The sequence below is a fragment of the Notothenia rossii genome, assembly GCF_949606895.1.
Source record: "Notothenia rossii genome assembly, chromosome: 10".
Classification (NCBI taxonomy): Eukaryota; Metazoa; Chordata; class Actinopteri; order Perciformes; family Nototheniidae; genus Notothenia; species Notothenia rossii.
Window position 1 is genome coordinate 38740948 of NC_136908.1, and position 23284 is coordinate 38764231.

The window sequence follows — 23284 nt, forward strand, 5'->3', positions numbered from 1 at the left end:
GCGGGCTGCAAAGGATAATAAGCTCCATCCCTGCGCTTATCTCTCCCGTAAGTTGTCCCCAGCGGAAAGGAACTACGACGTGGGCAATCGTGAACTACTGGCAGTGAAACAAGCCTTGGAGGAGTGGAGACATTGGCTAGAGGGGGCTGCTCAGCCTTTCCTGGTATGGACGGACCATAAGAACCTCTAATACATAAAAAAGGCTAAGAGACTGAATTCACGCCAGGCTAGATGGACACTTTTTTTCAGTCGTTTTGATTTTACCTTTTCATTTAGACCTGGCTCCCACAACACCAAGCCAGATGCCTCGTCCCGTCTGTTTGACCCTGAGCCTGCTGTCAAGGAACCAGAACCCATCCTACCACTGAACCGTGTGGTAGGAGCGGTGAACTTGGCAGATGGAAAAAGAGGTGCAACAAGCAAATGTTGAGAGCCCCACACCTAGTGAGTGTCCGCCTAATAGACTGTTTGTTACAGTGCCCTTACGCTCCAAGATCATTCACTGGGCTCACACGTCCTTGCTCACTTGTCATCCTGGGGTTAGAGGAACCATGTTCGCACTTGAGCAGCGTTTTCTGGTGGCCGTCCATGGCTAAAGATGTTGGTGAATATGTGAATTCCTGTCCTGTTTGTGCTTGCAGCAAAACTTCTTCCAGGTCTCAGGCTGGGTTGCTGCAGCCGTTGCCCATTCCTCAACGGCCCTGGTCTGACATATCCATGGACTTTGTTACTGGACTCCCGGTATCTCAAGGTAATACCACTGTGCTAACAGTGGTAGATCGTTTTTCTAAAATGACTCATTTTATTCCATTGACCAAGCTACCCTCGGCCAAGGAAAGGGCAGAAATTATGATGATCAATGTGTTCCGGATACATGGATTTCCCAGGGATATTGTGTCAGACCGGGGCCCACAGTTTGTTTCCAAGTTCTGGAAAGAGTTCTGCAGTCTTATTGGAGCCACCACTAGCCTCTCCTCTGGGTATCACCCCCAGTCCTATGGACAAACGGAGAGATTAAATCAAGTGTTGGAGACATGTCTGAGGTGCTTGGTGGCTCAGAATCCCTAGTCGTGGAGCAAGCATCTAATCTGGGTGGAATACGCACACAATTCTCTTCCTACCTCTGCCACAGGTCTGACTACCTTCCAGTGCGTCTTTGGCTACCAACCACCCGTGTTTGCTGAGACTGAAAAGGAGGTCTTGGTCCCTTCTGCACATGCCCTGGTCAGACGTTGCCACCGCATCTGGGCGGCTGCCCGTCGAACCCTTCTAAGGAGTTCTTCTTCAATTAAAAGGGGGGCTGACCGACACCGCCGGCCAGCTCCAGTGTACCAGCATGGGCAGAAGGTTTGGTTGTCCACGAAAGATCTACCCCTCCATGTCGCTTCAAGAAAATGAGCACCCAGGTTTGTTGGTCGCTTTCCAATAACGAAGATTGTGAACCCTGTTTCTGTGCGCCTGCGACTCCCCAGGTCCCTGCGGGTCCACCCTACATTCCACGCTGGGAAGATCAAGCCTGTCAATGAAAGCAGTTTGGTGCCCGCAACCAAACCTCCGCCACCCTCGAGAGTTGTTGATGGTGGCCTTGTTTATACGGTCAAGAAACTGTTGGCAGTCCGAAGAAGGGGACGTGGCAGGCAGTTCCTCGTTGACTGGAAAGGCTATGGAGCAGAGGATAGGATGTGGATTCCTTCTCGCTACGTTGTGGATCAGGAGTTGATCAGGGATTTCTACAGGCAACATCCTAATCTGCCTGGGCTGTCAGGAGACGTCCCTAGAGGGGAGGGGGGGGGGGGGGGTAATGTTGTGACTCGACAGATATGTTAGGTTTAGTTATGTTTTTACTCTAGTTTTGTGTTTTGATCTTGTCACTTCCTGTTTTTATTTTGAAAGTAATCTTTCCTCTCATTCCAGATCCCACATTTCCTGCCTTTGTGTGTTTCCCGCCCTTGAGATTGCTTGGCCCTGCCCTGATCGTTTTCACCTGTGCCCATCCCCCTCACCTATATATAGCCCTGGTGTTTCTTTGTTCCTTTGTCAGTTTGTTATGTTTCATGTCGTGAGAACCTGGGCCTTTTTGACTCCTGATACCTACCTTGCGATTTATACCTTTTGCCAAGTGAGTTTTCTGCGTTGCTGCTGTAAACTGTGTTCGTTTTTCTCCCGTCCAGGAGAGAAGCTTTAAAAGGAGACTAAATGGAGTCTCTGAAAAGGTTCAATTGGGTACTTTAATTAAAAAAGGCGCGGGTATGTTACAAGCAGGATATTGTTCAGGTGAGGAGAGAAAAGCTGCAGCTTCCTCTCCAGTGGTCGGCCAAGCAGAAGAGACCCCACAAAGCTCCGTCACCTCTCTATATATCTCATTTGGCTCCTCCTCTTCAATGGCGGCTGTGGCGTAATCTTCCGCCCTCCTTTCACCAATGTCCGATATCGCACATAACAGAGGATTTTTTAACATTGTACATTCAATATATACTTAAACACGCCTTTTCTCCTCATATTCTCATTCATCACTTTTCATTTAACACATTCTAAAAGCTGTAATCAATACTCTAAAAAATACAGAAAATACTTCACGGCTGGTTCGGTTTCCGGTCGTTCCGGATGTTGTCACATGCTACCCACGTCTGTAAACAATAACTTTATTCAAATAAACTGTACCTTCATTCAATATTCAGCAATAATAATATCTCTAAGTCTATAGTTGTAGTGTTAAAATTAGTAGGTTTCGGTGTGCATCACTCCATGTCAAAATCTACAAGAGATTGTACAGTGCAATCAGAGAGATACAGTATGTCCACGTTTTTGAGCAAGTCCACGAATCCAGTCTTTGTCAAGTCTGTCACCACCTTCGCGCAGCTGCTGGCGCCACTTCGTCCGGTCCTCCGCCAGCCTCTCCCAGTTATCCGTCGCAATGTCCAGGGCCTTCATGTCACGTTTTACGACATCCTTGAAGCGCAGCAGTGGTCGTTCTCTGCCTCTGGAACCAGCGCTCAGCTCGCTGTATAAGATGTCCTTTGGCAGGCGGCCATCTGGCATTCTGCGAAGGATGTTTGGAAATGGTAAATTAGCCACATGCTAAATGCTAACCGGAGATGAAGGATTTTCAGAATAAAAGCTTAACAACTGGTTGTGCACAATAATTTCTGGTTTTTCAGTATAAAACAGCATTTAAACTGACTGCATGTTTAATCTACATTATATCATCAAAACATTGATTTTAATTTCTAACAGTCCCTCCTTACACACCTAAAAGGTGTGTATTTAATACTGAAATCAATGAGTTCTTCATCTGAACTTTGCATAGTACATAACTCATATTACAAACATAAAATCAAAATGGAATGGTTCAATAGCCTTAACTTTACAAAAATACAAAAAAATACTTTGACTGTGCTCAAACCTAAAAGTTTTCCCTTGTGCATAACGTCTAGTGTTTAGATTCAATATCATTCTTAAAAATAGTAGCAATGGCTTGGTATTAGAACATTTCTTTCACCCTCCTTTCACAGAAACCGTTCTCATACCAGGCTCAGTGTTAAGGCACTTGTTTTTACAAAGTGAAAAGAAACAAACCATTATAGAATACTAATGATTTATAAAGCATGACATTTACCATATTAGAATAGTATAAAAATAATAAAGAATAAAATAAAATATCTTGGATTGGCAAAGTAAATTGAAAAATAGAAATAAACTATTTTGGAATAGTGTAAAGTTAATTGAAATGGATTCACTCCATTTTAGCATTTTATTTTGCTCACTTCTTCACATGATTTCATAATTTAAAGAATCACATCAGCTGGACATTCTTTGATCAATCTCATCTCCGAACATCCATATCATTCAAACTAACTCATCATTTTCATCAACATCTGTATACGGGGGTGGGTCGTTTTGTTCTGCTAGCATTTGTAACTGTCTCCTCATGAGAAATGTACCCTCCCTCCTTTCATACCATTTAAGGCTCAATTAATATTGCAATGATTACCCTATTATGAACAGGACATGTAAAACCCATAACGTCGCACACAATAAATATAACTCCTCCGTGTACCCATAAGGCGTACTAAAATATCGTATGATGTATGGTTTTCTGATGGTATAAATGCATATTCGCAAAAAATCTGCCATTAGCACACAAAATAGTTTGCTTGTTTCAATAATGGCTTTTGTCATGGTGTTATGCATCATTGTTGCTGTGAAAAACAATACCCCTGGTTTTGCTAATGTGTCTCAATAATTCTAGGATTAGAGGATTTGTTGACACTGCTGAACTAACATATGATAAAATAATATTTCTCCAAACTGGAGGGAAAATATGAACTATTCTCATCAAGGGGGACATGCGTGAAGGGCTGGTGCTCCTTACTCAAAATGAGATATTGCCTTACGCACTACATTATAAATCAGTAAAGTTACTCAAGAATAAACTAATAAAAACTGATTCTTGAAACTGTTGTAAACCCTACAACTTCTTCATCCAAGCTCTCAATCAGTGTTATGTTATTTAATCTGCAGCTCATGCCTTAAAACAGATACTTCAGACCGATTATAAATTGTGTTTATGAGAAATATGTAATCTGACTCCATAAATCACATAATTGTTTGATTAAAAACTACACTTCTACTAAGAATAAATGAAGTTCCCCTTTAAACACAGCCCCGGTCTTCTGACTGCGTCTATCAATATACTGGCTGGAAAATGTTGGGCCAGTCTCTGTCGCTCCGTCACCGTTGTCCCTCTAACACTGTAGTCACTCTCTAATTCTGCTGGGTTCTTGTTGACTTCTTCACTGGTTTGAGACAAGCGACCCTATTGCACACCTCCCTTTGTAGCCAGACTTCACCACAGCAGAATCAAGTTTCTGTTTTTAGGTCTCAACAGCTCCACGTCAGGTGTTTCGCCACCCCTTGAACTGCAGTCGGTGTAAACAGGAGGACTTGGTAAGGATTCTCCTTCTTGGGCGAGTACTAGGTTCCCGTCGTCATATTTTGGGTGGAAACCCCTAGTCTTGACCTCATTCACTGTGTGGACACATTAGTTTTCTGTGTGGGGGAGCAACATCACTCGTAATCTCTTTCCTTCTCATAATTACAAAAATAGTCTGCTAAATGTTCTATTCTGTGGATGTTTTATATGTAAATGCAATATTCTACTCTCGATTTTTTAAAATAACATTAAACCTCTCCCTCCTGTGGTGACAGATATGGCTCAATGTAGCTGGATTTCAAAATACCCTTGTGCTGAAGATGCATCACCTGGTGGTCTGGCCCTCTGAGCTTCCTCATTGTTGAGGTTGATACCAGGCTGTCAGTGGCATTTGGTTCATGTTTGGAAATCCTGTTCCTCTTTGACATCCCTGGGACCCCACGCCTCTGTCGTAGTCATGGAAACCTCCCCTGGGGTAACTGCATGGAGGGCCGTTGTTTGGTACAATGTTCTGCGGACACTCTCTTGGCCAATGTGTCAGCTGACCACATTTGTAGCAGCCTTCATCTGTTCTTCGTCTTTATCGTGGCTCTCCTCTCCATTGTCCCTTTTGTTGATGCTGTATGGGAGTAGGAGGATATGCAGCTGTTTGCTGTTGCCGAAATTGTGTGGGAAGATATTCTGGTACTTGCAACATCCTGTGTTGCGGACAATATCTGGCCCAATGTGAGAACTGACCACATATGGAGCATCCTCCACATTGGAAACCTTGTCCTGTTGGTCGATTATGTCCTTGGAAACGTCCTCTTCCTCTGCCACCTTGTCTTCCTCGGAAACCTCCTCCCCCTCTTTGTTGATTCTGCACCTGAATCTCTGGCGTGTCGGGAGGAGAGTCTTCGGTCAGGCTTGGATACTGCCTTGGTGTTTGGATAACTGGAGCGGCTTCTGTTATTCCTGCTATGTCTTCCCTCATTGGCAGGTCTGCTTCTTGGAACACATCCATGCTGTCTGCCGGTCCAATACTGACATATTTTAGATTATGTAACAGACCTATGACTCTTGTTTTCCTTTGGTCAGCTTTCACCCATGCGCTTTGCTGTTGTAGGTGTTCTTCATGTTCACAGTCAAACACTGCTATTACATGGGCTTCTGTTGGTCCAGGCTTATCATCAGCTGGAAACAGTCCTCTCATTTGCCACTGTTCCAACAGTTTCTCAATTTGGTTCCATGTCTTCTGTCTAAGATTTGGAACTGTTATAGCATCTGATCTGATTTTTATCCTTCTCTTGATATATGCAGTTGAGCCTGGCTCTGCGTCTGGTCTCAACTTAGTTTCTTTTGGTGGCATGTTCTCTTCCTATTCGAATTCAATTATTAGGTTATCAAAGATTGAAGCACTAATCCTCCGACTAGCACCTTCGTTCCTGATAAATAATATCCTACATATGTAGCACTTCATTTCAGACACCAGCTTACAGCTTCCTGCCTACGACCTGCCTAAGACCAGTATAGAGGAATGTTAAGCCCTCCCACTATTTTCCAAGAGGGCGTTGCCAGATTTTCAATTTCAGGTTTTAACCAGGAGATGGCGCTTCATTCACAAATACAGAAAGACAAGTTTCATGGACTTTCAGCTGTGTTTTGAAGAGCATTTGAACACATCAATATTTTAGATACTATACTAAAGTATATCTAATCTTGTAATTCAATAACATAGTCTTTATATACTAAATAATCATAATAATAATGTAAATGTTTACATTACACTTCTTTATTTGTTATGCTCATACTTTTACCTTTACAATCGTTTGCTTTAATATGCAGTATTTTTGTTGTATATTTTTGTGTTTGCTTCCTCCTGCTCCCTTTCGGACACATACTGTATGATTTATTATTATTATTATTATTATTATTATTAATATGAAGATATTAAGATAAGATTAGATGTCTTTATTGATTGAACATTTTAGTTTAGAATGTGCTGTCCCACGGTAATTCAGAAGGCTCACAGGTCACATTCCGACCATTATTTAAAACAAAAGGTGCTTTCACACCGTCTATAGTTTGATTTGTATAGAGGGAGCTCTGTGGCTGAATGGCCAGTGATTAGGTGCGGCGCACTTATCATAGGTGATCAGAGCTAACTGCATGCCGTCAGATTTCATTTAAAAAACAGATCTGATTTTAAGACTATTTCTGCGCTCATAAAGAATGATAAGAATAAATATAATGTGTATTGAACTAGTTTAATTAATTAGTGAGTTTATTTAACACTAGAACCACCAATCGGGTCAATTTGTGTGATGTGTGTTGTGTGTGTGCAATGTAACTTTTTTTCAATAAAATATTAAAGTCTCTCAGTCCGTGACTTTTCCTGAAAGTGTGTTATGTAGCACCGTATGTTGTTAAAAATTGCATTCTAATAGCGGGATTTGACGATTTAGGTAGGCCTATAAAAAAAACTGGCGGTTCTAGTGTTAAGGTAATTAGGAACAGTAGAAGCCCTTTTTTATCAGTAAAGAATTTAGCAGTTGAACATAAAAGTCAACTAACTGAGGGTCACTTGCAATGACAGTGTTGTGTCTACTGTAAGCTTGTCACTCAGAGTAACCTACAGTTAATTTAGCTGCTGGAGAAGAACGATCAGGGGGGAGGGGGGGAGAGAGCTGTGGTTGATGGGCCATTAGTTGTGTAAATACACAGCTGAGAGCTGCCGTTTCATTCAGACTGTTTAAAAAACAATAACAGACTATTTTTCCGCTACGCTTTGGGATCCTGATCTGCAGACGAGGCTCCATTAAAAGATAAATATTTTTAGTGAATTACTGAGTTTAGGCACGTTAATAAAGTTTTAATGAAGTTGAATACAGTATATTCATATTTGTCAGGGATTTCATGTCATTTCATGTAGATCTGCAATAGAAATATTTTTGTGGAATGGGGGGGTCTGGGACCCGGAGTAATCTGCGGCCGTGAGCTGTTATGTGCCATCACGACACGCATGGTGTTCTTTTTTTATATATTATAATGAAGTGCGAGCTGTGTGCTCGAGTCTTCCTGCCTGTCGGCTCTGCTCTCATGGATGTATAATAAGGCTCTGCTGCTCCGAGATGATGGTCTAGCTTCAGCAGCTACATTACCTACGGGTGCGTTCGTTAATATTAACTGCGCGTCCGGAGTCACTGTGGCACAGACTGAACCGCTGGTGAACAGCTGTTAGAACGGGCCGTTCAGGTGTCCAGAGCAGAGCTCCCTGTCGGAGCGGCAGAGCGTGATGTGAACTGAAAAGTTTTTCTGTGGCAATATTATTTAAGGAATCGTTGAGCTAGCTAGCTAGCATATATTGTCACTATCTGCTAACGTTACCTTTAGCCTTCTATTTCTAATAGTTTTTCATAGGCTATAAACAGAGGTGGTATAAGTATATATATATATATTGTACTTGAGTAAAAGTAGAAGCACTCAGATCTTGTACTTGAATAAAAGTAGAAGTACTCAGATCTTGTACTTGAGTAAAGGTAGAAGCACTCAGGTCTTGTACTTGAGTAAAAGTAGACGCACACAGATCTTGTAGAGTAAAAGTAGAAGTACTCAGATCTTGTTCTTGATTAAAAGTAGAAGTACTCAGGTCTTGTACTTGAGTAAAAGTAGAATTACTCAGATCTTGTACTTGAGTAAAAGTAGAAGCACTCAGGTGTTGTACTTGAGTAAAAGTAGAAGCACACAGATATTTTACTAAAGTAAAAGTAGAAGTACTCAGGTCTTGTACTTGAGTAAAAGTAGAAGTACTCAGATCTTGTACTTGAGTAAAAGTAATAGTACCAGAGTGTAGGAATACTCTGTTACAGTAAAAGTCCTGCATTCAAAATGTTCCTCAAGTGAAAGTAGAAAAGTATTCACATCAAAATATAGTGAAAGTAGCGACAGTAAAAGTAGTCATTGTGCAGATTGGTCCATTTCAGAATATATATGATGTGTTTTATAATGATTGATCATGAAAGTGTTCTCAAAGCTGGTAAAGGTGCAGCTAGTTTGAATGACTTTGGATACTGCAGGGTAGCTTGTGGATTTACTCCAGGTGGAACTAAAGTCTGATTTAACACTTGATTATATTTCACATCTGTAAAATAACTAAAGGTATTAAATACATGGAGTGGAGTAGAAGTACACCATGTACCTCTGAACTGTAGTGGAGTAGAAGAACAAAGTAGCAAAACATTGAAATACTTAAATAAAGTACAAGTATCTCAAAATTGTGCCCAATTATAGTACTTGTTGAGTTTATGAACTTAGTTACTTTACACCATGTGGCTATAAAGATAGAAAGACTAAGCCTTGCACAGAGGCATGAAAATACATTTTCAAAATGCTCAACAGTGCTTCCAAAATTATAAACTGACTGCTACACAATTAAAATAAATGCTTTTATATATTTCTATTAGATGTGACTCTTTGAAGTTTCTGTTATTATTAACACTGCTGCTTTAGTTGTTCTGACTGCTGAAATCCTCTGTTATTCCTAATTTTAAAGCCGATATTCCATGGGGTGGGGGAGCCGGGAGCTCGGATCCTTGTCACCTTTGTTATACAGAAGAGTTTGCATCCCAAAGCCTCAGTCACCTTAATTCACGTAATAAAAACATCTCAGGTCAGTAACACTCAAAGCTAAATGTGCAATACCATGTTCAGCTATGTTACTATTTATAATGTTATTGTTGTTACATCAGAAGATGTACATATTGGAATGATTTCTTAACTTACAACTATTTTTTACAATCTGTGTTGGAGGGATTTATTAAATTACTATGAATATTGTCATTGTTGAAGGTTTTTAGAGAAGGATGAACTATAAGCCTGAATTACATAACATTTTATATCTAAAAACATAAAAGCCACAATAAATAAATCACAATTGTTGTAGTTATTTTTACCTCCTGTATTGCTTTCAACCCACCAGCTTTTATGGTGTTGTTACGTCACTAACTGTAAACTTGTCACATACAGTCTATGGTCACTCAGAGTTAACTACAGTTAATTTAGCTGCTGGAGAAGAAAGATCAGGGGGGGAGGGGGGGAGAGAGCTGCCGTTTCATTCACACTGTTTAAAAAACGGTAACAACGGACTATTTTTCTTAGCGGATGAATGTCAATTTAAATCAATACATACAACAATTTTCTAAATCCATAAAAGCATTTAAATTAATATTGGGAGTCATGTCGTTACTTTGTTGAGAATGTGGCCATGTAATAAGCGGGATAATTTGCAGCGACTTGTTCCTTATGGGGAAAAACACCCGTCATGCAGACCAAGATCCCTCCGCTGCGCGTTGGGATCCTGATCTGCCGACGAGGCTCCATTAAAATATAAATACTTTTATTGAATTACTGAGTTTAGGCACGTTAATAACGTTTTAATGAAGTTGAATACAGTATATTCATATGTGTCAGTGATTTCATGTCAATTCGGCGAACATAAACATAAATGATCGTGTTGAAGATGATGATTAAATTAGGATAAAAAATCTAGAGCCGGGATGCATTTCCTCCCGTTCGTTTTTTTCGACTAAACAACATTATTTTGTTAAATAACAACATGGTGATGTTTTGTAAATGATTACATGTCTCTTATTTAGCACAGAGTATGATATCCGTGACATATGGATCTTAACAAAGTTCCGCTGTACATCCAGCATACTGTATCTGACTTTATTTCACATGAGCTCCAGTGTGGAACCCCACTGTACCCCCTGGTGGATCAATGATCCATTGCAGCTGGCTTCATTATAATTACATTTATCTATCACGGGGGCGGTCTCAAGTCAAGCTGGAGGTTTTCCCTTGAGCTAGGGCAGATCACGTACCAATCAAGGCCCTCGCGTTTCAAACTATCTGAAATGAATCGCTACATCTGTATGTCATCCGAATTTAACTTTAAATCTGGGTTGTTTTTTTTTTGTTTGTTTTTTTAGTTGCTCAAGGTTTTCCTTTTTAAAGTTTTAAATATTTTTTAAGTTATACATTTTTTATTTATTTTTTAAGTTTTAAGTTTTTTGTAAAATATTAATAAAGTAATTTAAAATATAAAAATTGCTAGTGAATTAATTTCAGAAGAAAAAAAAAAAAGTTTGAGAAACACTGCGCTAGTGGACTGTCAAAGAAAAAAATGTCTATGCAAAGTTTATTATTAATAATAATAATTTAAAAAAAAAGATTTTAAGTTTCGATTTTTATTTTGTAATCATCTCACGACCCCCACTTTGGGAACCCCTGCACTAGGGAATAGCTGTTGCTAAACTGACTTCTTTTTACAAGAAGAATGGTATTTTCCTTCTTAAAATGGGAAGAAAATTACGCTATGGTTAAACAACACAGCACATAACCACCAAAACACATTTGCAAAGAGGAATATTTCAAAAACCGCCAAAGCACATTTGCCAGCAGAAGTACTTCAAAAATCAGCCAATACACTTTTGCCAGCAGAAATACTTCAAAACACAGTTTGGATTTATTTATTTTTTAAATACAACAATCCTTCCCTTTAATATCCAAAACCTGATTCAGCCTTCTAGTTCCAACTGTGACAAGAAGTATGATTCGTTCTTCACAAGATGGAGGTCAGGAAAATGCCTCGTTAGAGTGAAACCAGCTGCATAAGAACAAACAAAGGAGTGCTTTGAATTTGCATTTCACAAAATGGCGATTGCCCTGTGTCTGTTTGTCAATATGTGGTGAAAACAAAATGGCAACTGGTTTTTCCAACTCACCACGTGGCTCTCACAGGGGAGTTTTGAATAATGGCGGTGTGATATTTACTGTAGCATAAGGAGTCACTGGTGAGATATATTGTAATCTAGAGCGTACAACACAACCCAACACTGTTAGTTTAAAATTATAACACTTCTTTGTATTTTACAATAAAAAATGATCCTTAAACCCTTTACGTTATAGGCCTTAAACCGAATTACGTAATATTTGACTTAGTGTCACTATTTAATCCGTTTCTATTAAGACACCAGAGCTCTCCAGTGTCACGCATTTGGCGTGAGACACACGCATTTCACTCCATTCACACGCTCACACGCCACACCTTGTATTTCTCACGCAGAGATTTCTTTCCAGGGTACCGCCCATTTTGTAAGCAAACTAGGCTTGTTTGAGACGAGTGCACTCCACTAGCACCCCCCCCCCCCCCCCCGTTGACATTCGCGATACAGACGGCTTCATACTCAACTAGCACCCCCCCCCCCGTTGACATTCGCAGTACAGAGGGCTTCATGAGGGGAGCCAGAAGTTGGAGTACCAAACACCGCTGGCAAAATCTCACTCTGAACTCTGTTCAAAACTTGAGAGCCCTGAAGACACGCTGTAATGGGACAAAGTAAGACGCTAATCAAACACAATCAGGAGAATATCGTCTATCTAACGCACGAATGTCGCATTTCTCGTCGTAATACACTCGCAATGTCTGGTTGTAAATAGAACAGAATAAACACTGATAAAGCCTTAAACTTTACTCAGGCCTATTACAAGAACTTTTTTAGAACAGCCTTAAACTGTTGCTAGACAAACACTCACTTCAATTTCCTCAGCCTTAAACTGACTCGCGATGTCTCCTTTATTCTAACAGCCTTAAACTGTTTAATGACCTTAAATCATTTACGTTATAGGCCTTAAAACCTAAAAACGTAAGAAGAGACACCTCCTTGAAGTATGAGAAGTATGATCAGCCTTAAACTGAGTACACACACCTTAATACAAAACACACACAAATTAATAACATGCAGGGTTAATAGAACAAAATAAATTGAACTCACCTGCTTGTGACAAAACAGTGCCACATGGTATAGAATTGTTATTGTTATAAATTTGGTTGTTTTAAGATTAAATGCACAGCTATTTTCAGGATCCGCCGGCAGCCGTCAAACACACAAATCTAACATTGTCCTACATCAACTATGAGGAATTCGATATAACAGGTTTCCTCTCACCGAAGTTATTCGAGCTCGCTTGTGTGTCGAACGGATGCCGCTTCCCCGGAAAACAGCTGTTTGTAGTCTCTCCCGGTCCGACGAAGATCACGTCACGGGTCACCAGATTGTAAACTGTGTTCGTTTTTCTCCCGTCCAGGAGAGAAGCTTTAAAAGGAGACTAAATGGAGTCTCTGAAAAGGTTCAATTGGGTACTTTAATTAAAAAAGGCGCGGGTATGTTACAAGCAGGATATTGTTCAGATGAGGAGAGAAAAGCTGCAGCTTCCTCTCCAGTGGTCGGCCGAGCAGAAGAGACCGCACAAAGCTCCGTCACCTCTCTATATATCTCATTTAGCTCCTCCTCTTCAATGGCGGCTGTGGCGTAATCTTCCGCCCTCCTTTCACCAATGTCCGATATCGCACATAACAGAGGATTTTGACATTGTACATTCAATATATACTTAAACACGCCTTTTCTCCTCATATTCTCATTCATCACTTTTCATTTAACACATTCTAAAAGCTGTAATCAATACTCTAAAAAATACAGAAAATACTTCACGGCTGGTTTGGTTTCCGGTCGTTCCGGATGTTGTCACATGCTACCCACGTCTGTAAACAATAACTTTATTCAAATAAACTGTACCTTCATTCAATATTCAGCAATAATAATATCTCTACGTCTATAGTTGTAGTGTTAAAATTAGTAGGTTTCGGTGTGCATCACTCCATGTCATTTCGCTACTAAATTCACCTCTATAGGAAATGGTAAATTAGCCACATGCTAAATGCTAACCGGAGATGAAGGATGTTCAGAATAAAAGCTTAACAAATGGTTGTGCACAAGAATTTCTGTTTTTTCAGTATAAAACATCATTTAAACTGACGGCATGTTTAAGCTACATTATATCATCAAAACATTGATTTTAATTTCTAACACTGTACAACTTAGCTTTGGCTATTAACTACTTTCTATTTTTTGAAAGTACGATTTAAGTTTTGTTATTAAAGAACATTCTATTTTTGGACAACTGTCTTCGAGTCCTGCTTTTGGTTCCTACGTCCTGTGTCTCGGTCCATAACAATCAATGCAGCTTGCATGTAAAAAATAGTGAAGACCACTGCACTAGATAAAGAGACAAGATGGATCTGACTCAGCTAATGGAATGACCATCATTTCTTGATTGATTACATTTGCATCACTGTGATGAATCGGAGCACAATGTACCCAAGTAAGGAACAATTAAAACAAACTTGTGGTGCTTGCACACCAGCTGGACTCATGTTGTAGCCACCTTAGCCTTCATCGAGCCTCATCACATTTTAATATTTTACTGTAGTGCCTGAGTGATTTAATCGGCCAAATGTTTACTTGAGACTCCTAACGTTCTCCATGCTGTGGAACAGTACCACATAATGGACTCAGCCTTCCCCCCATCCCAGTTTGGGATCCACTGAGTTTAGACCATAGGTGGACTGAATATATTTTTCAACATTTTTATTTCAATGGCTGTATTTCAATTTTAGACAATATTGGTACTGTGTTGAAGGTAAAGGAATGAGAGAAAGTAAAGTTTCTTCAACTTCCAAAACCTTCTGCACTTTCATGTCAGCCAATTCAACAAAACACTCAGGAGTCCACACCATGTGGAACTCACAGAGCTCTTTGTTGATGTGGCATTTTGAATGCAATATGGAGAGTAAGAAATAGGGGTCATTTTATGACTCCGTATGAGAAAACAAAATGTGTTCTTGTCTGAGCAGCACAACTCAAGTCTGGGAATACAAATGGAGAGGGAGGTTTGAGAAGAATACTGCTCCGGCTCCTCTGATTCCACCAGGATTGGATGTGCCGTGTTTTAAAGTGAAGGGCTCGCTACTACTATTCTCTGCCCTTCGGTTCTTCCCCTGCTATCTCACTTTCAATTATTAGTTTTCTTCCTCTTTTTGCAATGTGGGGGAGGGTCTGTTAAGAAGGGAGAGATGTGGTGACCTGATATATATCAAATCAGCCCTAACAGAGGACAACTCATCGTCAGATTTCCTTTTGATTAGACTCAGGCACCGGAACAAAAGAAGAAAATTGCTTGAGAGGCCCAGTGGAGCTCACACACCTGATAACAGGCAATCAGTCTTTACACCTTCATGTCAGGGTAATAGTGCTGAGACTGCGGCATACTTCCACTCCAGTTGGTGTCTTGGAAATAAGGCTACACATACTCACAGAACAAAGACATACTACACGTAGAATAAGAAAAGAGGAACAATGAGCAGCATGTATGATCATGCACTCCCTCAATGATTTCTGCAGCATTGTTCATTGTTCAGCTTGTCTTACAATGTTTCACGGCTCCAGTTTCTGAAGCACAGTGTTGTTCCTGTACTGTTATTTGAGAATTCCCATTGTAAGAAAATAAATGCACCGTTTTATTTTGAAACTTTATTTTGAAGAAACCGGATGTTCACACACTCGACTTCCGGTTTTGCAAGTATTAGCTTTACTTCCTATTGAGTAAGTTTCTTTGTTTTTAGCCATTAGAATGTAACTAACAGAATGTTATGAATTAGAATATAAGGAGAAGTGACCTGTCTAATCCTCCTTATTGACGACATATTAATCACTCGCGGGAGAAATATAATGCCACGTCAGCAAGGAGCCAAGAGGAAGACACACCCCTCGTTGATGCAACCAATGAGAAGAGGGTTACTGAATGATATTAGAGTGTACGGGGAGACGCTCTCTCTCTCTTTCCTGCTCACAGCTGTGAAAACTTTGTAAGATCCACTATAACGCTACTTTATTAAATATTCTTTAAACTTCCTGAGACGTCACCTTGTCTCCTTTTTGTTAACTTACTCCTGGACTTTGAACAAAAGAACATTTACAATCCTCATCATGCCATACAGAGCCTTTAAGGCAGGGGTATTCAACTAAAATTCAACAAGGTCCAGTTAGAGAAAATGTCCCCATGCAAAGGTCCGGAACATCAAAATGTCTAACTTGCTTTATGAATTAGTGTGATATATATTGAAGTAGCCTGTAGCTTTATCAACGTCTGCATGTAATCAACAACTGACTGCCAATCAGTCATGCGGCCCTTTAAGCCCCCCCCTCTGGCTCCCTTGAGCTTAGACAAAAATAAGAAGGAAATAAAATAAAAGTATTTGTAGGACTATTTATAATTTGTTGCATGGTTGAAAATGTTTCGTATCTTGTATTTTGAGGTGATACTGTGATACATAAATAAAAAACAAAACGGTTTTAATTAGGTAAACTAAAATATGAGTCACATCCTGCTACGGTCCCGCGCGAGCGCCTTTTCCTGCGGGTGAATAACCTGACCCCCGGCTCGATGAGCGAACTATGGATAAATCAAAGAAAAGTACCGGAGGAACACAGGAATTAAATTCTGTGTGGACAGAGTTATATGCTTTCACAGCAAACGATGCTGGTTTACCGGTATGTTTGATGTGTAGAGAGAAGTTGTCAACGGTGCTGCAGCCTTTACGTATCGAGGAACAACAAGGAAGACAGCTGACAATCTTCAGTCATAATTCAATGGGGTATGTAATTTATTTCAGAAAACACTTTTTGTTATATTCCATGGAATGCTCTTAACGTCCCGATAGCAATGAATATATTAAATGCTTTGACAATAAATACATACAAAAATTAATCTCTGGAAGCCGTAGCGCTGTAAAAAGCACGGCATTTTAGCCGGCCCGGCTAAAATGATTGGATGGCCTACCTGCCTGTCAGCCTTCCATCTGGCACAAACTTATCTCGTGGCCTCATTGATGATGCGCGTTCGTGTGTGTTGGAGGAGGGACTCTGTAAGAAAGTCTGAAGGAAGAGGCATATTTTTTCCGGTTGTGTATTTTCAAACTCTAGCGCACTCGAGCTGGTTTCGCCATTCTTACCTACCCTACCTTTAACTATTTTTAGGGTGCAGCTATATGTTTTATTTATTTCAAAGTGGGCCCATTTTAATAATATTTGTTTTTCCTTCAAATGTGCAGAGGACTCCCCAAGTGCTGTGTTTAATTTATTTTAAAGTAGGCCTGTGTATTATTTTTAATTCTCCTTATAGTAGTTATGTGTTTCTTATTAGAGGTTAACAGTTTTATATAATGTAATAAATAGCCTAATACATGCATGTCTGATATAGGCCTAACAATAAATACAACTTTATTAGCTATCAAGCTATGAAATATGTTTTGCGGCTCCAGACAAAAAAATGTTTGGGAAAAAGGAGCAAAATGGCTCTTTTGGTCAAAAAGGTTGCAGACCCCTGCGTTAACCGAATATTTTATTTAACAATGACGGGAAAATCTGAAAGCAGTCTGTCATTTTTGACAGATTAGAACAAACTCGGAACAGAGCCAACGTTTCCCCGCAGCAAGGCTCTGGTGTTATGCCGTGTTATGCATGCCCTCCTAAAGGAAATGCCATAGTTTCCAAACCGTACTTTGCCGTACAGATCAATACATGTCTGGGAGGTTTTGCTGTACGCTTTGCGCGCTCTCGCGAGGTGCATGCACCCCCCCCCCCCGTTGACAGTTCACGAGCGTGCTCTCTCGTGAAACTGTTCAGACCCGACGGGTAATAAGGGATTATGACGGATATTTTACGATCCTGTCTGTCAAAATGACGGACAGCGAAAAAGTCTAACGCTACCTCAGTGGGACGGAGAGATATGCTTTGGCCAAGGGTGACAGCAGTGGGTCAAACTGTGCATTGTCTCTTCACCACTTTAAAAACAATACAGTTTTTGCCAAGAAGGTGAGGCTTATTGACAGGGCGAGATATAAATATATTGTTGGTACTTATCAATGTCTCTAGGTGTGTAAATGTAGCCCTGTAAATACGATGTCCTTTTGTGTTATCTGTTGTTTTATGTTCATGTTGTAACCTACTTGCGGCCATGTTGGACAGGTCTCCCTTGAAAAAGAGATCGATGATCTCAATGGGACCACCTGGTTAAATAAAGGTTTTAAAAAAAAAAGTGTTTACATTTTTTTTGAAAAAATAAAATAAAAAATGAGCTGCAGAGGTCGGATGGCACATGCAGGTAGACCAGCCAGGAGGGAGTTGCAGTAGTCTAGGCGTGAGATGACGAGAGCCTGGACCAGAATCTGCGTCGCTTTCTGGGACAGCTGGGGATGTATCCTCCTGATGTTGTAAAGTGTGTATCTGCAGCAGCGGGTTGTAGCAGCGATGTTTGCAATGAAGGACAGTTTGTTATCTAGGATCACACCCAGATTCCTTGCAGTCTGAGTCGGGGAAACAATAGAGGTGCCGATGTTGATTGTTAGGTCAAGAGTGGGACAATCTTTTCCCGGAAGGAAAAGCAGTTCAGCCTTGTCAAGGTTGAGCTTGAGGTGGTGAGCAGACATCCACTGAGAGATGTCAGCTAGACAAGCAGAGATGCGTGCGACGACCTGGTATGGGTCTCTGAGCGGGGAAAGGACAGAATTAATTGGGTGTCGTCAGCACAGTGGTATGAAAAACCATGCGGGCTAATGACTGATCTGAGCGAGTTTGTGTACAAGGAGAAGAGGAGGGGATCAAGAACAGAGCCCAGAGGGAACCCCTGTAGTCAAGGGTCGGACTCTGACCCTCTCCAAGTTACCCTGTAGGTACGGTCTTTGAGGTATGAGGTGAGGAGGGAAAGTGCAGTGCCTGAAACTCCAAGTTTTTGGAGAGTGCGAAGGAGGATATGATGGTTCACCATGTCGAATGCAGCAGACAGGTCCAAAAGGACAATGACAGAGGAGAGGGATGCTGCTTTGGCAGTGTGCAGTTCCTCAGAGACAGCAAGGAGAGCAGTTTCTGTGGAGTGACCTGCTTTGAAACCAGACTGGTGCGGATCCAGAAGGTTGTTCTGATGGAGATAACAGGAGAGTTGTTTAAAGACAGCGCGTTCAAGTGTTTTAGACAGGAACGGGAGGAGAGAGACAGGCTTGTAGTTTATAGCATCAGACGGGTTGTTGATCACTGTAAGTAAAAAATAAGTTTTGTACGGACACTATAATTTACAGTTTTTTACTATGTTCAATCTGAATTTTCTTTAAAATAAAAAACATCTATATTGATTCTGACTTTTCTACATCCAACTCACAGGTTTATCATTACTTTGAGAAAAAAGATTATTAATTTAACCCTTTTAGAAGGGAAGATATTTGTTCTGGGAATGTCATTTTCGAGCCTGAGACCTGAAAAGCAGGCTCAGGGCATAACTGGTTAACTCAACTTAATTTTTTTAGGTTGACAAAACAAGTCGGAATAAATAAAAAAAATTAGCTGTAACAAATTACAAGATTTTTTTAAATTAATCCAAAGTATCCATTTTTTCAGTGTACATCAGGTTTGTGATTTGAAAAAAAAATGTGCCTGCCTTAATCTTAGGTACAGTTCAAATGGTTTGTTGGAGTGTGTGTGATACTAATTAATTTTCCCTCATGTCATAAATCTTTTTTTTAACATTTATATTTTATTAAACATTTTCAAAGACAAAAACATACGGACAAGGACATGGCTCACACACATCACAAATAGGACAGGACAATAACATGAAGCAGTGTTTCCCCTAGGTTTACTGCTTTGGGGGGGGGGGATTTAAAAAAAAAAAATCCTCTGGAGCAGAGAGAGGAGCCGTGGATTATTGTTATTGATTAATGCATCAGTGTTTCTTAGGGTCAAAAACACTAAACTCACAACTTCAAATGAGAGTGTTTAGTTTATTTAATAAAAGAGCACATGTTCAATGTGAAAAGTGACAGTAGATATAGATTAGTTGCAATTTGGTGCTATATATATTTTTTTTTATAAAACACCTTGAATTTCATGGGAGGGTGCGGGGCTCTGTTGGCGGGGCGCAGCGCCCCTCAAAGACATTGGTAGGGGAAACACTGATGAAGGGTGGGGGGTAGGGGGATTACAGTGTCAGTTACATTATATGGATGCATATGGCATTGTATTTATACATAATTTGCTTCATAATATAGATATACTTCATTGTTTCCAATTTTTTATTATAAAACAAAAAAAATGTGTAATTAGATAAATAAATATATAAATATATATATATATATATATATATATATATATATATATATATATATACACACACATACACATCTCTTCCTTTTCTGATTAATTCACCTATTCATCCATTTCCCATTTATTGTAACTTCTTTCATTATTATTACCATTATATTTCTGTTTCTTCATAGCTTATTTATATTTATTTATTAATATTATTAATAAGAATTAATATTATTATATTATTATTATTGTTGGCAGCCGAGATGGTTTGAGTCCAGGAAAGCCTTTATCTTATCCCAAAGCCTGTTGTCTGGCTTAACCAAATATAACAGGGAGAAAGCAGCTGCATGTCACAAATATATTAATATAGATATCTAATTTGTGATTCTTCATTGCTCTGGTAAATGTGCATATATCATTTATAAGGATCTGTTTCAATTATAATAATAATAATAATAATAATAATAATAATAATAATAATAATAAACATATTTATTTGCGTTATCTTTCTCCACAGATATCAGAAAATGCAAAGAAGAGCCACCAATGCAACCACACTTTAAATTGTTTCCAAGGGCCTTGATGGGCGACCGGAGAAGGAGTTTCAAGGCTGACTGGTACAAGATTCACTCCTGGCTTGAGTACTCCAAAATGTCAGACTCTGCTCATTGTTACGCCTGCAGATATTTTAGCCCTCCGAATAGCACAGACACTGTATTTGATTCACCTTCAGGTTTCAAAAACTGGAAGAAGGCAACATACAAAGAGGGGGGATTTGCAATCCATGCCAAATCTGAGTGGCACACGCACGCAATAATTGCATGGAAAGACTACCAGAGCTGTGACATCTAATGCAACATTGGCAAATGTACTTAACGAAGAACATAACAAACTGGTTCAAGAAAATTGGGAATATATAAAAACCATAGCCGAAGTGCTGCTACTTACTGCGACACAAAACATTGCTCAAAAAGGACACAATGAGTCTGCAGGCTCAGATAATAAAGAGAACTTCATGACAATTCTAGAGACAATTGCTAACCATGACAAAGCTGCTAAAAAAAGTTTGACTTCCATTCATAATGCAAAGTACACAAGCAAAACCAATCAGAATGAAGTTCTGGGTTGTCTTGCAGACATGGTTCGATCTGAAATAACAGAGGAAGTGAAAAACAGTGAAGTCTTTAGCATCATGGCAGATGGAACAAAAGATGTTTAAAAAAAGAACAGATTTCTCTTGTAGTCAGGTACTACTTCAATGGTGCTATCCAGGAGAGTTTTCTCCATTTTGAGTCAGCAGAAAGGCTAGATGCAGCAGGGCTTACTGAAAAAATAATTCACATATTGGAAAGTAACGGTCTGGAATACAAAAACAACTTTGTAGGCCAAGCATATGATGGTGCTGCTGTCATGAGCAGTAAGCACTCAGGTGTCCAGGCTAGAATCAGAGAGCAAGCTAAACATGCTTTGTATGTTCATTGCAATGCTCACTGTCTAAATCTAGTTTTAGTAGATACAGTCAAAGCTGTCCCAGAAGCAGAGCAGTTATTCTCCTTACTAGGAAAGCTATACGTCTTCACATCTGGGTCGTATGTCCAACCCAAATGGCTAGATATCCAAAGAGAGATGTATGAAGGTGCCCCAAGACAACTCCAGCGATTGGGTGACACTAGATGGGCATGCAGATTTATATCTCTCCGTAAAATTATGATAAATTACCGGCCCTCAAGCGAGTACTGCAAGACATAGCCCAAGAACGCAATGGTGAGAGATCTATTGAGGCACGTGGTCTGCTGGCACAGTTGGATCTAGAATTCATTGTGCATCTTGTAACACTCTGTAAAGTGTTAGGACAGGGTGTCCGCGGGGTCTTAAAAAGTATTAAAAGTTGATAAATCAATTTAGCGAAAATTAAGGCTATTAAAAAAGTATTAAACGGCATTTTCCAAGGTATTAAGAAGGTTCACAGCAACGACAACATGAAACACCCTTTAATTTACTGAAACGACATGTCGGGAAACCCCACAAGGCGGCCCCATGCATAGCGCATGCTGCTTCTTATTTTAAGTTTCGTTGCCTTGCTCCGCTCTGTGTGTGTGTGTGGGGGGGGGAAATAAACGACTACGGTAACGGGTCCCAAGGTGGGTGGACCGGCATACGCAACGCTCTGGGGGTCCAACGGCTCCGTGTGTGCCCTATATGATCATTTTCTGATAACGATGAAAGAGCCCGCCTCCCTCTCCCCACGTCTCCTGCTGCTGCTGGGCTGTCAGAAGAGGGGGAGAAAAAGAGAGGCAGTCACTGTTTATTAAATATTATTATATAGAGAACAGAGTCGTTATCAATTTGTTTTAAAGCTCAATAAATAACAAAGAAGACCTCTGACCTTTACTTTCCTAATTTTGTACAGAAGATTTAAACTTTAACGGACATGTTGACCGGCGGAACATTTTTTTTACGGAAACTGCCGCACGGTCCCCTCGTTCCTTGGAAGAAGCGGAGAGGTGGGTGTTTTTCATCTGCTGGTGGACTACCTGAGAGATACAGCAGGAGAACACGCCGTCCACTGCGGAGAATAAACAGAAGGGCAACCATGGCAACCATGCTCCGGGGTCTTCTTCGCTGCTTTTGGTGTATTTCGGGCGGCAGCAGCGCCACTTACAGGCCTGACATATGTACTACATCGTTTCCAGCATTTCCAGCGGTCTAGTGTGAACGGACACATTAATGAATCGAATGCGTGTGAACGGAAGCCTTTTTTGCGCTTGCGTATGCGTTTTACCGTGTGGGGCCGGGGTCTAACCTAAACTATATCCGGTCACAGAGATCTGCTATTTTAAAGTAAAGTCAACACATATAGACCCTAAATATAGTCTATATTAAGAACGAGAAAAGTCTTAACATATATATCCTTTTTTGTAAACATATGACAAATGTGTGAGGGTGATGACGTCAGAGCATCGTCTTATGTGCCAGGGCTTAGCCCCGGACAGCCCCAGCCCAATTTAACCCCTGGGTATTTGTGAGGGAGCTCCTATATGGCATTACCCCGCTGAAGCTCACCAAAGTTTAACATATTTCATTGTTCAAAATGTTGTCAATTGTTTTGTTTATTGGTCAAATACTGGTTTCTAATGTTTTCTGGGGAGTTTTACTGGAATGAAAGAGCACAGAGTCTACAGAAGCTAAAAAAGCAGCATACTGCATTAAACCTGACCTTCACAGAGAGGTTGAAGTTCATGTGGAAAGGAGGCTTCAGTAGTCTGTCTGCTGCACTCTGTTTAGTTTTGCTATCTTACAATCAATATAGTAAATGTGAGGTAAAGTGTGTTGC

General features: G+C 40.2%; 3 long non-coding RNA genes across 3 annotated transcripts in view; 1 reads left to right on the top strand and 2 right to left on the bottom strand.

Annotated features, from left to right (window-relative positions):
* LOC307021477 overlaps positions 1 to 23284 on the bottom strand; it is a 654272-nt gene that overhangs the window by 242136 nt on the left and 388852 nt on the right. The gene's annotated exons all lie outside the window — the stretch shown is intronic.
* LOC307021478 overlaps positions 1 to 23284 on the top strand; it is a 421766-nt gene that overhangs the window by 94104 nt on the left and 304378 nt on the right. The gene's annotated exons all lie outside the window — the stretch shown is intronic.
* On the bottom strand, positions 2210 to 6519 carry LOC307023110. The gene is made up of 2 exons (XR_013803602.1): positions 2850 to 6519; positions 2210 to 2627 (listed from the first exon to the last, which is right to left on the bottom strand). It is a non-coding gene; the product is annotated as an uncharacterized lncRNA (long non-coding RNA).